The sequence below is a fragment of the Stomoxys calcitrans genome, chromosome 1 (assembly GCF_963082655.1).
Source record: "Stomoxys calcitrans chromosome 1, idStoCalc2.1, whole genome shotgun sequence".
Lineage (NCBI taxonomy): Eukaryota > Metazoa > Arthropoda > Insecta > Diptera > Muscidae > Stomoxys > Stomoxys calcitrans.
Window position 1 is genome coordinate 147,751,320 of NC_081552.1, and position 14,305 is coordinate 147,765,624.

Here is a 14,305-nt window from a genome sequence, read left to right on the forward strand (position 1 = left end):
CGGTCTTTCGATCATCCTTGTTCGGTTCCTAGAAACTTAAATTTTTGCGGATATGACAAAAATTTTGTATGTAGAATAAAATATTGCCCTTCAACTAAATTTATTTTGCAAACATTTTTAGCAGAATCCATGGTGGTGGGTTCCCAAGATTCGGCCCGGCCGAACTCAGAAAGCGACAATTTTTCAAATTTTAGTATAGGTGTGAAAAATGCTCGTATTTAAAAAACTACAAACAAAAAACCTTATACTAAACGGCGCCAGGTTGGAGGGAACAACAATTTCTACAGCAAGAGCTTAGCAATATTTTGCGCCATAAACAAATATTCATCCTTTGTGTTCGTCCAAATGTTTCAACAAAAAAATTTAAATTCACATTTTTTTAAATTAAGAATTACCGTTATTTTTACAGACTCCTATTGTTTTTAGTGAAAATGTCAATGATCTTTTGCCTTTAAAGAAACTTTCAATAATTTTTTCACAAAAATGTAATTGAACTTTAGAAAAAATTAAAAGTTTGTCTTAAGAAAAATTTTCATTAAATTTTGTCTTAAGACGATCGGACGAAAATTGCGACCTGTACTTTTTAACATGGACAGACGGACATAGCTAAATCGAATCAGAACGGTATTCTAAGTCGATCGGTATATTTATCAATCGGTATATCTCCCTTCCTTCTGGTTGTTACAAACAAATTGAGTAAGTTATAATACTTTTTATCACAGTAGTGGTGTAGGGTATAGAAAGTCATTATAATTTTGTGTTAGAAACAAGTAAAAAGGATTTAAGGTCGACCGGGTCGAACTTTGGATACCCACCACGTCGGGTATATATGTAAAGCACCTTTCGTCAAAATCCGGTGAAAAATGCATACTTTATGCTACATAGCAGCTATATCGAAATTGTTCAATTGTGTATAACAACTAATCTGGACCGATTTGGCTCAAGTTGCAGAAAATTTTCGAAGAGCCTGACACAACTCACTGTCCTAAATTTCGGCGAAATCGCACAATAAATGCGTCTTTTATGGCACCAAAACCTTAAATCGAGAGATCGGTCTATATGGCAGCTATATCCAAATCTGGACCGATCTAAGCCAAATTGAAGAAGAATATCCAAGGGCCTTACACAATTCACTGTCCCAAGTTTCGACGACATCGGACAATAAAGGGCCCAACACAACTCACTACCCAAAACCTTAAATCGAGAAATCGGTCTATATGGCAGCTATATCCAAATCTATACCGATCTGTGCCATATTGCAGAAGTATGTCGGGGGGGGGGGGCTTAACCTAAGTCACTGTCTTAAATTTCGGCGACATCGAACAATAAATGCGCCTTTTATGGGCGCAAGACCATAAATCGAAGAATCGGTCTATATGGCAGCTATATCCAAATCTAAACCGATCTCGGCCAAATTGAAAAGGGATGTCGAAGGGCCTAACACAACTCACTGTCCCAAATTTCAGCAAAATCCGATAAAAAATTTGGATTTTATGGGCCTAAGACCCTAAATCGGCGGATCGGTCTATATGGGGTATAGTCCGCTATATGAAGATATGGTCCGATATAGCCCATCTTCGAACTTCGAACCTGCTTATGGACAAAAAAAGAATGTGTGCATAATTTCAGCTCAATATCTCTATTTTTAAAGACAGTAGCGTGATTTCAATAAACAGACGGACGGACATAGGTAGATCGTCTTAGATTTTTACGCTGATCAAGAATATATATACTTTGATGGATGGTCGGAAATGAATATTTCGATGTGTTGCAAACGGAATGACAAAATGAATATACCCCCATCCTTCGGTGGTGGGTATAAAAATGTCAAATTTTATATTTGGAAAAAAATTCATTAAAATTTTATGTTTTAGAAAAACTTTCATCAAAATTTCAAGCTTTAGAAAAAATTTAATTGAAATTTTGTCTTAAGACATTTTGTCTCTATGAAGAATTTCGATCAAAATCCGTACAAAAGTCGCAGGGAAATAGTTGGGCAACTTTTTGGAAAGAACGGTTGAGAAATGCGCTAGCGAACGAATGAACGAATATGGTGAACTGACTTAACCCATAAACATCGAATGCCAGAATAATACAAAAGAAGTAAGTGCGTGCTAAGTTCGGCCGGGCCGAATCTTATACCCTCCACCATGGATTGCATTTGTCGAGTTCTATGCGCTGCATCTCTTTTTAGGCAAACAAGGAATATTGAATAAGAACTGTTATCCTATTGGAGCTATATCAAGTTAGTCCGATTCGGACCATAATTGAATGCTGATTGACATTGTAGAAGTCATTGTGTAATATTTCAGTTCATTCGGATAAGAATTGCGCCTTTTAGGGGCTCAAGAGGCAAAATCGGGAGATAGATTTATATGGGAGCTGTATCAAACTATTGATCGATTGAGACCATATTGGAAGCGTATGTTGAAGGTCATGAGAGATGCCGTTGCACAAAATTTCTGCCAAATCGGTTGAGATCACGGATCGGTTTATGTGGCAGCTATATCAGGTTATAGACCGATTTGCGCCATACTTCGCACAGTTATTGGAAGTCATAACAAAACACCTCATGGAAAATTTCAGCCAAATCGGATGGGAAATGCGCATTCTATTGGCTCAAGAAGACAAAATCCAAGATCGGTTTATATGACAGCTATACCAGATTATGAACCGATTTAGATCATAGTTAACACAGTTGTAGTAAGTGATACCAAAACACTACGCGCAAAATTTCAGTCAAATCAATTCAGTCGCGACGATCAAGAATATATATATATATATATATATATATATATATATATATATAAATAAATATATATATATATATATATATATATATATATATATATCTAGCCGCTTGAAATTTTACACAAATACTTCTTATTAGTGTAGGTCAGTTGGGATTGTAAATGGGCCATATCGTTTCATGTTTTGATATAGCTGCCATATAAACCGATCTTGGGTCTTACCTTCTTTAGAGTGCACAATTCTTATCCGAATGCAATGAAATTTTGCACGACGTGTTTTGTCATGATAGCCAACAATTGTGCCATGTATGGTTTAATTCGGTCCATAACCTGATATAGCTGTCATATAAACCGATCTTGTGTCTTGCCTTCTTGAGCCTCTAGAGGGCGCAATTCTTATCCGATTTGAACGAATTTTTGCACTAAGTATTTTGTTATGATATCCTACAACTGTGCCAAGTATGGTTCAAATCGGTTCATAACCCGATATAGCTGCCATATAGTCCGATCTGGGATCTTGTCTTCTTGAGCCGTTAGAAGTAGTAATTATTATCCGATTTGCCTGAAATTTTGTACGACGGATCCTCTCATTACCATCAACATACGTGTTTATTATGGTCTGAATCGGTCTATAGCCCGATACAGCTCCCATATAAATCGATCTCTCTATTTTACTTCTTGAGCCCCCAAAAGGAGCTTATTCGATTGGCTGATATTTTACACAGGTCTCCAACATATAATTTAATTGTGGTCCAAACCGGACCATATCTCGATATCACTCTAATAGCAGAGCAAATCTTTTCTTATATCCGTTTTTGCTTGTTTTTTTTTAATTTTTTAACGGTTCGGTGTCAACTCCGCAGTCGGAGTCGAGAAATCTTCCTGTAGTCGGAGTCGAGTTAAAACAGCTCGACTACGCAGCAATGCCTAAAACTCCGGCGTGAACATCAAAAAATTTTTCAGCGGTGGTTATTACTTTACTAAGGCTGGACACATTTTTATGGTATCCTGCTATGCCATAACTTCCCTGCCAAGTTGTGTCGGTATGCGACACGCCATTTGGACTTAGCATAAAAAGGAGAACCCTTGCCATTGAACTTCAGCATTCCTTAATGGAATGTTCATGGGAAATTTAGTAGTATTCCTAATTAATTCTAGTAAGTCCCCTGTTCTAACTGTGAGATGTACTGTAATTGTCTATGTTACATCCATCATAGCTAATGGTGTAAACGCATTAGATTTGAAACCACGCGTTTTATTTTGTGTGCAGTCTGCCGTTGTATGTACAAGACATGATTGATTGACAAGATTACATTTTCCAATACTACACTCAAATGACAACACAAACCCTTAGTCTGTGGTTTGCGCCATCTACGAAAAATAAGTTGTATTAAAATGGCACGAGACTGGCTAAGTAACCTTTCCTATCCCTAAACCCATATACCCTTATTAGTATGTTCACAAACCAATTATAGGAAAACTTATAATAGATATTTAAACTTAATATAATGTAGGAAATAAAGATGGCGCCTTTCACATACACAGAAAAAAATTTAAATCTTGATTTAATTAAGAAAATCGGTCCTATAAACATATTTGTATTATTAATAATCGATTTTGCAATTTTCATTTATGACAAGCTGAGTAATTCAATTAAAGCCGTTATAAACTCAACAACCCAATTCATTGGAAAACTGTTTATTCTTTCCAAAACATGCTTATTTTACCTAATTAAAATAAATTATTGATATTTTTACTTCAGACGATTAATTGCGGATACGTAATGAAATATATTGCATTTAAATATTTTGTAATTTTAATAAAAACAAAAATTTTAGTTTATACATTGTTGCGTGAAAAAATTCTTCCATTACAAAAGTGTTTTGATAGTCGCAAACGATTATTCGTGTTCTGAAGCAATAGTTATTCTCTAGCTTCTCTCATACTAGAAAGAAAGGGTGTGTTTTTGGTCGTGATGGGCAAATGTACTAACACTATTGCACACTACACAAGAAAATAATCCAAAGCTGGACCATGGGCTTGCAAATAATTTTAGTTGGGTAATCGTCACTGCTATGGACACATTCTCTCACACAATATGTTTTCAGTTTTTTTTTGACTCACCAAAGAGCTCGGTATATTGGGCAGATCGGACGAGAGCTGAAAGTGACAATTTTTTAAGTGTCGGTACAGAAATGCTGGTTGGACATACCAGCATTTTGACAAAAATCATTGGAGCAACACACAAATAACTGCCAGGTAAAAAAAACACAACAAGAATTTCTAAGGCACATACAATTTTGGTAACATTTTTTTTACTTTACTTAAATTGGCTATGACAGAACATTTGTTCCATCGGGCTTTTGGTCTTCCCGGTTTGCGTGTACCACCGTGTTTGCCTTCAAAAGACTTCTTTGCTGGAGCTTCTTTAGCCAATGTAGCCGTTGTATTTTGATGCGTGTAACTATGCTATCGTCGTCATACAGCTCATACAGCTCGTGGTTCATACGTCGACTATATTCTCCATTAACGCAAACTGGTCCATATATTTTACGAAGAATCATTCTCTCAAATACTCCAAGCACTGCCTCATCTGCTTTCACAAGTACCCATGCTTCAGAACCATATAACAGCACGGGTGTATCAGTGCCTTGTATAGTGTAATCTTCGTCTGTGGAGAGGTGGAATTGTTTCAAAACTGCTTACTTAGTCCAAGGTAGCATCTGTTTGCCAGTATTATTCTTCGCTTAATCTCAAAACTGGTGTCATTCGTTTCGGTTACGGCGGTGCCGAGGAAGATAAAGTTACTGACTGTCTCAAAGTTGTGGTTCCCAACTTTCTCCATTTACTTTATCTGCTCGGTTGTGCACGGCTTCTTTGGAGTTGAAACCATCCATTTCGGCTTATCTCCATTTACTGCCAGACACATTTTTACTGACTCTCTTTCGAATCTTTCAAAGGCTGCAGTTACTACTTCCGGTGACCGACTTATGATATCGATTTCGTCAGCTTAGGTGAGTAGCATGTTTTCTCTTATGATAAGTGTGCCATATCTATTCACATCTGCATCTCGTACAATCTTCTCCAGCTGGATATTAAAGAGATCACACGATAGGCTGTCTTCTTCTTACTGAGGAACGCATATCAGCAAGCGTCATCCTGCAGAGTCTTATTATTTTGCAGGAATACAAAACTCAGACATGGCTTGAAATACCTTTGAACGTAAAGGAGTATCGAAGACGGCTTTGTAGTCAACAAAGAGGTGGTAGGTGTTGATTTGTCCTTCTCGGGTCTTTTCCACGATTTGGCTCAGTGTGAATATCTGGTCTGGGGTGGATTTTCCAGGTCTAAAGCCGCATTGATAGGGCCCAATTATCTCATTGACTTTAGGTTTTAATCTTTCACACAGTACGCTCGAGAGTATCTTGCATGCAATGGGGAGGAGACTTATTCCTCTGTAGTTGGCACATTCCGTCTTGTCTCCTTTTTTGTGTACGGGATATAGCATGCTGAAGTTCCAATCATCGGGTATGCGTTCTTCTAGCCAGATTGCGCAGATAAGCTGATGCACATCGCCTTCGCGCGTCGCCTCCGGTCTTAAATAGTTGAGCGGGTAACCCGTCGGCCCCTACTGCCTAGTTGTTCTTTAGTCGGGTCACTGCTACTTGGACCTTATTCTGACTAGCAGTTAAACATTCCATACCATCATCAGGATTGGTTCTGCGGTATCCTCTTCACCGCCAACATCGGACACTAGCAGTTGGGTTAAATGTTTTGTCCATATCCTCAGCATGCTATATCATATACCGACAAAAAATTGCGTGGCTACACAAAAAAAATTTCAAGAAAAATAAAAAGTGTAGTTTCTGTATCTCTCCATAAAATATAAATAATTTAATTATAGTTTCAAAGTAAAAAAATGTATGTTACGCTGCAATAGTGAAAAGCGACAAAAATGTTTATTGTCCATAGAGATTATATTAACGTGGAAAACGGCGCCGTTTTCAACATAACATATGTGGATCTAGATTTTATGGTAAGGTTCGCCAAATGCTGAGATTGGTAATTAAAAGATTTATTTTAGATACGTATATAGATTATTTTGCTTATAATACTCTTTACAGACCAAGTCCCCGACAAGGAAGTGAGGATCATAATGGAAACGACATTTGTTCTTCTTTTTCCTAGGCATGGGATAGTTAAATAGGATATATATATATATATATATATATACACTCCACCATAGGATGGGGGTATACTATTGTAATTTCGTCATTCTGTTTGTAACTACTCGAAATATTCGTCTGAGACCCCATAAAGTATATATATTCTTGATCGTCGTGACATTTTATGTCGATCTAGCCATGTCCGTCCGTCCATCTGTGATTGTAAATGGGCCATATCAGTCCACGTTTTGATATAACTGCCATATAAACCGACGAAAACGTGTTTTGTTATGATATCCAAATATCCACTGTGCCATGTATGGTTCAAATCGGTCCATAACCTGATGTAGCTGTCATATAAACCGATCTAGGGAATTGACTTCTTGAGCTTCTAGAGGGCGCAATTCCTATCCGATTTGGATGAAATTTTGCATGACGTATTTTATTCTTACTTGCAAAAACTGTGTCAAATAAGGTTCAAATCGGTTCATAACCTAATATAGCTGCCATATAAACCGATCTGGGATCTTGACTTCTTCGATTTGCCTGAAATTTTGTACGACGGATTCTCTTATGACCATCAACATACGTGGTTATTACGGTCTGAATCGATTAATAGCCTGTTACAGTTCCCATATACATCGATATCTCTATTTTACTTCTTGAGCCCCCAAAGAGCGCAGTTTTTATTCGAATTGGCTGACCATTTACACAAGTCGTCAACATTTAATTTAATTGTGGTCCAAACCGGACCATATATTGATATCGCCCTAATAGCAGAGCAAATCTTTTCTTATATCCTTTTTTGCCTAAGAAGAGAGGCCGGAAAAAGAACTCGACAAATGCGATCCATGGTGGAGGGTATATAAAATTCGGCCCGGCCGAACTTAGTACGCTTTTACTTTTTTTTTTGTAGGCAATTTATTTCATCATGTTTTATACGCAATTTAATCCAATAAAATAAAAATTTTTTTATTCATATGAAAAATATCAAAAAATTGGTTTATGGAGTTAATAACCACTTTAATTGGATTTTTGAGCATATAAACCTTAATTGCCAAATTAATCAATAATACAAATTCCTTCATAGGACCGATTTCAGCAAATTTTTTAATGCATGTACAAATTTCTTAATTGAACCTAGTTTTTAATTTTTTCTGTGTGTCGTTGGATTTGGTACCAAGCCGTCATTGTTTCAATACCAATCTAAAACAAGTAAGAGCGTGCTAAGTTCGGCCGGGCCGAATCTTATATACCCGCTACCATGGATCGCATTTGTCGAGTTATATGCGCGGTATATCTTTATAGGCATGCTATTAGAGCTATATCAAGTTATAGTCCGAATCGGACCATAAATGAATGCCGAACATTGTAGAAGTCATTATGTCATATTTCAGTTCATTCGGATAAAAATTGCGCCTTGTAGGGGCTCAAGAAGCAAAATCGGAAGATCGGTATATATGGGAGCTGTATCAAGCTATAGATCAATTCAGACCATATTTCTCATGTATGTTGAAGGTCATGGGAGAAGCCGTTGTACAAAATTTAGCCAAATTGGATTACAACCGATTTATATGGCAGCTGAATATATCAAGTTATCTACCGATTTGCACCATATTATGCACAGTTGTTGGACAAACACCTCATGCAAAATTTCAGCCGGATGAAAATTGCGCTCTCTGGCGGCTCAAGAAGTCCCGATTCAAGATCGGTTAATACGGCAGCTATACCAGGTTATTAATCGAGTTCAACCGTACTTAGCACAGTTATTGGAAGTGATACCAAAACACCACCTGCAAAGTTTCAGTCAAATCGGACGAGAATTACGCCCTTTAGAGGCTCAAGAAGTCAAGATCCATGATCGGTTTATATGGTAGCTATATCAAAACATGGACTGATTTTCCCCATTTACAATTCCAACCGATCTACACTAATAAAAAGAATTTGTGCAAAATTTCATGCGGCTAGCTTTACTCCTTTGAAAGTTAGCGTGCTTTCGACAGACAGACGGACGGACATGGCTAGATCGACTTAAAATGACATGACGATCAAGAATATATATACTTTATGGGGTCTCAAACGCATATTTCGAGGTGTTTCAAACAGAACGACGAAATTAGAGTACCCCCATCCTATGGTGGAGGGCACAAAATTAGTTGAAACCTCGAATAACATTTTTTAACATCAAGAAAGAAAGGTATTGGCACCGTTAAAAAATTTATATGTGCTACAAATTTTCGCAAGAATTTATCGCAAAACATGTACTTTTATCGTATGTTTATTGTTTATTTGTTTGTGGGTTTGTAAATTTGTTTGTTCCGTATAGACTCAAAAACGGCTGAACCGATTTCTTTCAAATTTTCACAGATTGTGGGGAGTGGTCTGGAAGGAGCAATAGGCTATATAATTTATTGATATTGGAAGGAGCGGAAAAGTGAACCCATCCGAACAATACGGGATCCAAATGAAAGGTTTTCAAGAGTAGACTACGAATTTCATATTAACAAGTAAAAGCGTGCTAAGTTCGGCCGGGCCGAATCTGTCGAATTCTTTTCCCGGCATCTCTTCTTAGGCAAAAAAGGATATCAGAAAAGATTTGCTCTGCTATTAGAGCGATATCAAGATATGGTCCGGTTTGGACCACAATTAAATTATATGTTGGAGACCTGTGTAAAATGTCAGCCAATTCGAATAAGAATTGCGCCCTTTGGGGGCTCAAGAAGTTATATAGAGAGATCGATTTATGTGGGAGCTGTATCGGGCTATAGACCGATTAAGACCATAATACACACGTATGTTGATGGTCATGAGAGAATCCGTCGTAAAAAATTTCAGGCAAATCTGATAATAAATAGGCAGCTATTTCGGGTTATAAACCGATTTGAACCTTATTTGGCACAGTTGTTGAAAGTAAGAATAAAATACCTCATACTAAATTTCAGCCAAATCGGATAGGAATTGCGCCCTCTAGAAGCTCAAGAAGTCAAGTCCCTAGATCGGTTTATATGACAGCTATATCAGGTTATGAACCGATATTAACCATTCTTGACACAGTTGTGGGATATCATAACAAAATACTTCGTGCAGAAATTTATTCAAATCGGATAAGAATTGCGCCTTCGAGAGGCTCAACAAATCAAGACCCAAGATCGGTTTATATGGCAGCTATATCAGGTTATGAACCGCTTTGAACCATACTTGGCAAAATTGTTGGATATCATAACAAAACACGTCGTGCAAAATTTAATTCCAATCGGATAAGAATTGCGCACTCTAGAGGCTCAAGAAGTCAAGACCCAAGATCGGTTTATATAGCAGCTATATCAAAACATGGACAGATATGGCCCATTTACAAGACCTACAATAATAAGAAGTATTTGTGCAAAATTTCAAGCGGCTAGCCTTACTCCTTCGGAAGTTAGCGTGTTTTCGACAGACAGACGGACGGACATGGCTAGATCGACATAAAATGTCGCGACGATCAAGAATATATATATATAAATTGTGAAATTTAACGATCTACGGCAAAGAACGTGACAATGAAATTATTTTCAATGTTTTTATACCCTCCACCAGAGGATGGGGGTATACTAATTTCGTCATTCTGTTTGTAACACCTCGAAATATACGTCTGAGACCCCATAAAGTATATATATTCTTGGTCGTCATGTCATTTGAAGTAGATCTTGCCATGCCCGTCCGTCCGTCCGTCTGCCAAAAGCACGCTAACTTTCAGAGGAGTAAAGCTAGCCGCTTGAAATTTTGCATAAATACTTTTTATAAGTGTAGGTCGGTTGGGATTGTAAATGGGCCAAATCGGTCCATGTTTTGATATAGTTGTCATATAAACCGATCTTGGATCTTGACTTCTTGAGCCTCTAGAGGGCGCAATTGTTGTCCGATTGGACTGAAATTTTGCACGTAGTGTTTTGGTAAGTATGGCGCAAATCGGTAAATAACCTGATATAGCTGCAATACAAACCAATCTGGGAACTTGACTTCTTGGGCCTCAAGAGGGCACAATTATCATCCGATTTGGCAGAAATTTTGTACAAGGGCTTCTATCGTGACCTTCAACATACGTGTCTGATGTGATCTGAATCGATCAATAGCTTGATACAGCTCCCATATAAACCTACTCCCGAGTTTGCTTCTTCAGCCCCTACAAGGCGCAATTCTAATCCGAATGAACTCGAATATTACACAATGACTTCTACAATGTTCACCATTCATTTATGATCCGAATCGGACAATAACTTGATATAGCTCCAAAAGCATAACAGTTCTTATTCAATATTATATGTTTGCCTGAAAAGAGATACCGCCTATAGACTTCGACAAATGCGATTCATGGTGGAGGGTATATAAGATTCGGCCATGCCGAACTCAGCACGATCTTACTTGCTCATCCTATTTCAATGAAATTTGGCATAGCGTGTTCAGGTACCCCTCTTAACCTTTTTTAATATCGTGCAGATCGGACCATATATGGATATAGCTGCCATATAGACCGATCTCCCGATATAGAGGATTAAGCCCATAAAATGAGCATTTTTCATCCGATTTTGATGAAAATTGAAGCAGTGAGTTTTGATAGACCTCTACACTTGTTTGTTGAACATTTTTTGAAAAATGTTATTATACCGAAGACATCTGCAAAATTATAAATACCCGGCTTTTGGGTAAATAACCGGATATTTACCCATTTACCGGGTTAATGCCTATTGGGTATTTATCCATCGCCCATCTCTAGTAATGACAAATTTTTTATCTGTGGCAATTGCATTACTTCCATGGTGCACATGATTCTGTGGATCTGTTGGAAGTTGTATTGTTGGAAGTTTTTTGCCTGTTAGGGCGAAGATCATTAAATTTCACAATTTTTGTTTGTTTCTCCTTCGAGACGAGCTAAATGATCGGAGATTTTCTTTGCCATTTCATTTAGTCTCGAAAGATTTGTTTCTCTTTCAAAAATTGTTCAATAATTTTTTTATTTTATTTCGATTATGTATGTCATTAATCTCTGTTTATAAAAAACGGCTAAAGCTAAACCATGAAATTTTTCACGAATGCTGATCTTAGTTCATAGGCATGGCAAAACGGTGATATTCATCAATTCAGGTACCACAAAGTGTCAAAAAAAGTTTGCCAAGGGGAATGTTTCCCATGTTTTTTTTTTTGGCTAAGATGGAAAAATGGATTGTTGCATACATATAAGTCGTTATCTATGTGTTATTTCGGGCTTACAATCCGCCTTACTGGCTATAAAACCACTAAACCTAAAATATCAGTGTCTTGTCAGCATTTGGGATATGTAATAGTTAACCTCCCCATGTCTCCTATAAAAAAAGTTCTTGGCATCTACTATTCATGTGGTAGACCAAAGAGTAATCAAAAGCTGCCCTGCCGTGCTGCCTTTAGGATAACCCTTTTTTATACCCTCCACCATAAGATGGGGGTATACTCATTTCGTCATTCTGTTTGTAACTACTCGAAATATTCGTCTGAGACCCCATAAAGTATATATATTCTTGATCGTCGTGACATTTTATGTCGATCTAGCCATGTCCGTCCGTCTGTCCGTCCGTCCGTCCGTCTGTCTGTCGAAAGCACGCTAACTTCCGAAGGAGTAAAGCTAGCCGCTTGAAATTTTGCACAAATACTTCTTATTAGTGTAGGTCGGTTGGTATTGTAAATGGGCCATATCGGTCCATGTTTTGATATAGCTGCCATATAAACCGATCTTGGGTCTTGGCTTCTTGAGCCTGTAGAGTGCGCAATTCTTATCCGATTGGAATGAAATTTTGCACGACGTGTTTTGTTATGATATCCAACAACTGCGCCAAGTATGGTTCAAATCGGTTAATAACCTGATATAGCTGCCATATAAACCGATCTTGGGTCTTGACTTCTTGAGCCTCTAGAGTGCGCAATTCTTATCCGATTGAAATGAAATTTTGCACGACGTGTTTTGTTATTATATCCAACAACTGTGCTTAGTATGGTTTAAATCGGTCCATGTTTTGATATAGCTGCCATATAAACCGATCTCGTGTCTTGACTTCTTGAGCCTCTAGAGGGCGCAATTCTTATCCGAATGGAATGGAATTTTGCACGACGTGTTTTGTTATGATACCCAACAACTGTATCAAGTATGGTTTAAATCGGTCCATAACCTGATATAGCTGCCATATAAACCGATCTTGGGTCTTGACTTCTTGAGCTTTTAGAGGGCACAATTCTTATCCGATTTGAATGAATTTTTGCACGAAGTATTTCGTTATGATATCCAACAACTGTGCTAAGTATGGTTGAAATCGGTCCATAACCTGATATAGCTGTCATATAAACAGATCTGGGGATTTGACTTCTTGAGCTTTTAGAGGGCGCAATTCCTATCCGATTGAAATGAAATTTCAATTGAAATTCTTATTCGAATTGGCTGACATTTTACACAGGTCTCCAACATATAATTTAATTGTGGTCCAAACCGGACTATATCTTGATATCGCTCTAATGGCAGAGCAAATCTTTTCTTATATCATTTTTATACCCACCACCGAAGGATGGGGGTATATTCATTTTGTCATTCCGTTTGCAACACATCGAAATATCCATTTCCGACCCTATAAAGTATATATATTCTTGATCAGCGTAAAAATCTAAGACGATCTAGCCATGTCCGTCCGTCTGTCCGTCTGTCTGTTGAAATCACGCTACAGTCTTTAAAAATAGAGATATTGAGCTGAAATTTTGCACAGATTCTTTTTTTGTCCATAAGCAGGTTAAGTTCGAAGATGGGCTATATCGGACTATATCTTGATATAGCCCCCATATAGACCGATCCGCCGATTTAGGGTCTTAGGCCCATAAAAGCCACATTTATTATCCGATTTTGTTGAAATTTGGGACAGTGAGTTGTGTTAGGCCCTTCGACATCCTTTGTCAATTTGGCTCAGATCGGTGCAGATTTGGATATAGCTGCCATATAGACCGATCCTCCGATTTAGGGTCTAAGGCCCATAAAAGCCACATTTATGGTCCGATTTCGCTGAAATTTGGGACAGTGAGTTGCCTTAGGCCCCTTGACATGTTTCTTAAATTTGGTCCAGATCGGTTCAGATTTGGATATAGCTGCCATATAGACCGATCCTCCGGTTTAGGGTCTTAGGCCCACAAAAGCCACATTTATTATACGATTTTGATGAAATTCGGGGCAGTGAATTGTGTAAGGCCCATCGACATCCTTCGTTAATTTGGCTCAGATCGGTCCAGATTTGGATATAGCTGCCATATAGATCGATCCTCCGATTTATGGTGTAAGGTCCATAATAGCCACATTCATTATCCGATTTAGCTGAAATTTGGGACAGTGATATGTGTTAGGCC

General features: G+C 37.8%; 1 protein-coding gene across 2 annotated transcripts in view; it reads left to right on the plus strand.

Moving 5' to 3' along the window:
• The window catches only part of LOC131994157 (uncharacterized), a 33,590-nt gene that overhangs the window by 16,624 nt on the left and 2,661 nt on the right, over positions 1–14,305 (plus strand). The window contains exon 1 of one of the 2 annotated variants that reach the window (XR_009396494.1): positions 1,883–2,103. The exons of the other annotated variant lie outside the window; for it this stretch is intronic. The gene's annotated coding sequence lies outside the window, so the exon portion shown is untranslated. Of the gene's footprint in view, positions 1–1,882; positions 2,104–14,305 lie in introns of those variants that run through there. 2 annotated transcript variants of the gene reach the window in all.